Here is a 4647-nt window from a genome sequence, read left to right as displayed (position 1 = left end):
AGCATTTAGTCTCTCATCATTATGTATAATGTTAATTTTAGGTTTTTGTTTGTTTTGTAGATACTTTTTATCAAGTTGAGGTAGTACTCTCGATTCCTAACATAAGAGTTTTTATCATGAGTGGGTATTGAATTTTGTCAAATGATTTTTCTGTGTCAATTGATATGATCATATGGTTCTTTTTCTTGAGCTTTGATATGGTGAACTATATTGATTGATTTTTGAATAATAAATCAGTCTTACATAGCTGGAATAAATTCCATTTAGTCAATGTGTATAATTCTTTTTATGCATTGTTGGATTCAAATTCCTAATATTTTCTTAAGGAATTTTGCAAGTAAGTTCAGGAGAGATATTGGTGTATAGTTTACTTTTTTTGTGCTGTCTTTGTCTGACTTTGGTATTCAGGTAACACTGGCCTCAAAAAATGAGCCTAGACATATTCCTTCCTCCTATTTTCTAGAAGACATTGTTAAAATTGATGTTAATTCTTTAAATGTTTGGTAGACTTTTCTAGCGATGCCTTCTGGGTCTGAGGATTTCTTTTTCAGCTTTTTAATTAAAAATTCAAGTTCTTTAATGGTCACAAGATTAATTTGGGTGAGTTTTAGTTTGTGGTCATTGAAGAACTGGACCATTTCTTCGAAGTTGTTGAATTTATGAGCACATATTTGTTTCTTTTATTCCCTTCTTATCCTTTCAATGGCTACAGGACATGTAGTGACAGCCCTGTTTCATAGCTGATAATAGTGATTCGTGTCATCTCTCTTTTTAGAAGTTTGTCCATTTGTTAACTTTATGGATTTTTTTTTAAGAAACCAATTTTGTATTTTGTTGACTTTTTTCAATTTTTTTCCTGTTATGTTGATTTTTTGCTTTTTTTAAAAAAAAAAGTATTTCTTTACTCCTGCTTGCTTTAAATTTGTTTTACTTTTCTTTTTCTAATTTCTTAAAGCAGGAGTATAGATGATTGATTTGAGACATTTAGCTTTGGTAATGTAAGCATTTTAATGCTATAAATGTCCCTTTCAGCACTGCTTTAGCCACATCACACAAATTTTGGTATGTTGATTTCTCATTTTCATTCAGTTATATACTTCTTTACTGTCTTTATGATTTTCTCTTTGACTTGTAGATTATTTAGTAGTGTGTTGTTATATTCCAAATGTTTCAAAATTTTCCTATTGTCTTTCTGTTATTGATCCCTAGTTTGAATCTAGTATAATGACAATAGAAATTCTATAGGGTTTCAACTATTTTAAAATCATTAGCCTTATTTCATGATACAGAATATGGTCTATCTTGGTGAATGTTTCATAGCCACCTAAAAAGAATGTATAGTCTGCTGTTATTTGGTATAGTGTTCTATAAAAGTCAAATAGATGCTATGTTCAGTTCTTCTGTATCTGCTTATTTTCTCTTGAGCAGTCCTATCAACTGCTGAGAATGAAACACTGAAGTTCCCAATTATAATGGTGAATTTGTCTATTTCTCTTTTTGCTTCTATCAAATATTTTTCATGTTTTTGAAGCTCTGTTGTTTTGTACAAAAACATTCAGGATCACTATATCTTCCTAAAATTGATCCCTTTATAATTATGTGTTGTCCCTCTTTGTTGCTAGTGATTTACTTTACTCCAAAATCTACTTTATCTGATATTGTTATAGCCATTCCTGATTTTTTAAATTAATGTTAGCATGATGCATCTTTTCCCATTATTTTCCATTCAACCTACCTATGCTATTATGTTTAAAGTAGCTGTCTTATAAAAAGCATATAATTAGGTTATTTTTAAATTTTCCCTGTCCATATCTATCTTTCATTTGGTGTATTTGGACCATTTATATTTAAAATAACTACTATTGATACATTAGATATTAAATTTGCCATTTTATTGTTTGTTTTCTGTTTTTTCACCCTCTTTTCCTCATGCTTCTCCTCTTCTTTTCTTGTCTTCCTTTGGTTTACCAGAACACTTACTAAGATTCCATAATGTTTAATTTATACTGTTTTGAAATAGATTGCTTTGAATAGTTTTTATGACTATTTTAAGTATTAATGTGTACACATATAACTTACCACAGTTTACTGGCATCTGTGTTTTACTATTTCTAGTAAAATATTAAAACTTTACTTTCATTTAGGTCTCTACCCTCTGCACATTTTAAACTCACAGTTTCAACTATTTCCTCAATATATATTGAACACCATAATGGATGTTGTTATAACTTTTGCTTCAAAACTTAAATATGATTTATGAAACTCATGAGGAGCATTGCCTATTATATTTACCCCTATTTTTTCCATTCCATTGCTCTTTTTTCATTTCTAAAATTCCAAACCTTCTTCTGTTATCTCTACCTTTCTGTTAGAGAGCTTGCAGCTGGCAGTTTTTTTCTCTCTACTTGAAAAATGTTGTTCTTTTTTTATGAATGAGAAACCCACTGTCGTTCAGATTGGTATTCCTATATAGATAACATAGCATTCTTTGGTTGTTTTAAGATTTTTCTCTTTGTCTTTAATTTTCAAAACTTTCATGATGCATCTTAGTATGGGTTTCTTTGAGTTTATCTTATTTGGGATTGTCTCACTTTCTCAAATCTGTAGCTTTGTGCCTTTTACCAAACTTGAGTAGTTTTCAGCCATTATTTCTCTGAATACATCTTTAGCCCAACATTTTTGCTCTTTCATTCTGGGACTGGTAATATCAGTGTTAGATATTTTGCCTTCTCACAGGACCCAAGGCTCTGTTAATTTACTTTCAGTCTATTTTCTATCTGTTATTCAGACTGAGTAAATTCTATTGAGCTGTCCTCAAGATTCTGTCTTCACAGTACTGTTGAGTCCATCCAATGAGTTTTTTATTTTAGTGATTGCGTTTTTCAGTTCTTCAACTTACATTTGATATTTTAATAATTTCTATTTTTTTGCTGACATTTTCTATTTTTCATTTTTTTTTAGAGAATTTGTAAGCATATGTTGAAGCAGTTTTATGGTAGTTGTTTCAAAATCTTTGTCATCTAATTCATCTAAGTGTTGATATGTGTTGATGGTCTTTTCTCATTCAGGCTGTGATTTCCCTGTGACTTGGTATAACAAAAATTTTAGTTGTATTCTGGACACTTAAAATATTATATTAGGGGATTCTTGATCTTATTAAATACTCCATTTTATTACGCAGTCACCCTGTTTGGGTTCAGTGTGTAGATTATGTCCTACTTTTGTGGGCTACAGTTCCAATGACAATTTGGTTTTTTGAGCCCTTGCCTTGAGTCCTACCTTGGACTTCTTTGTTCCTCTGGTTCAGCTTGAGTTTCCACTGCTGATGCTACATGAGGGGCTGGGAAGTACTTCCTTAGACTGCCCAGTGGCATTTGGTAGAAGCCAGGGGATACCAGATCCATTGGATGGAGAACTTTTCCCAGGCTTGTTCTCCAGCCTCACAGAACCAGTGCTCTGCTGGTGCCACCACTGGGTAATGACTCAGGAGCCACCAGGGCTGATGGCTCTCTGCTACCATGAGGTCCAAGAGATCCAGGCCTCTGGTGCAGCCAGAGCTGAGCCTGGGGTGGTCAGAGGAGAGGCCCCCGCCCTCAGCTCTGCCACCAGGTATGGACCTCCCTGCTAAGTCCCTGCTGGGCTTCCCTTTTCCTCGTCCTTGGGCCAGAGAACAGGCTATTCTTGTTTAATTTGTTTGTGTGTGTTTTTGTCTATGTCTCTTGACCATAGCAGATTCAGGGCTTTCAGATGCCCAGTTCAGGATACATAAGACGGAAAAGCAATCCAGAGAACTCACCCCAGGGTCCCTCTTCTAGCGCCAAGGCCTCTCTAGCCAGCCACCCTCTTTCCACTTTTCAGAATCCCTCTTCATGGTTGTACGTTAAACTGCTTCCATACTACTTAGTTGCATTTAGGACAAAGGAGCAAAGAAAATTGAGTCCAACATTGTATTTTTGAAAAACAAATGTAGTTTTTTAAAAAGCCAAGAAAACTCCCCTAACTTTATATTGTTAAGATCTCATAAAAGAAGGTACATTTAATACCTGGAAAAGCTGAAAACATGAATCTTTTGAGCTGAGGACATTTACCTCCATAAACAGCCCCCCGTGTTTTTATTTTTCTCCCTTCTCCTCAGACCCTATGTCTCAAAAACCATGCTTTCCTCTCACACCCCCAGCAGCACGTCGGGTGGGGAGCAATGCCGCCCGTCTTGGGAGCAGCAGCACAGTGGAGAAGATTGAGCATAGGTTTGGAATCCAAAGTCATAGGTTCAAATCCTGAACCCCTTACCTGTCCAGGTGGGCAGCCTCAGCATAAATCATTAGTGGAGGGGGGGGAAGGACTGAGCGTTGACACCCACGACTCTAGAAATCCCAGCTCTGTTACTTAGTAGCTAAGTTAACTTAAACAAGCTATCAAACTTCTCAGTACCATCATTTGCTCAGTGACATGGGACTAGTGTCAGGGCCAAGGGGGAATAAATGGGAGAATGCTTCTGAAACACTTGGCAGTGTGTTCCATGGGACACAGTAAACACTCAGCCACTGGGAGCTCTCTTTCCAGGTGCGTACACACACATGGATACCAACCAATCTTTACTTCCTGGCATGGTTGTGAAGATTTAATGAGATGTTGTATAAAAGCACC

Source organism: Manis pentadactyla, chromosome 13 (assembly GCF_030020395.1).
Source record: "Manis pentadactyla isolate mManPen7 chromosome 13, mManPen7.hap1, whole genome shotgun sequence".
NCBI lineage: Eukaryota > Metazoa > Chordata > Mammalia > Pholidota > Manidae > Manis > Manis pentadactyla.
Note: the sequence above shows the minus strand (reverse complement) of the source record.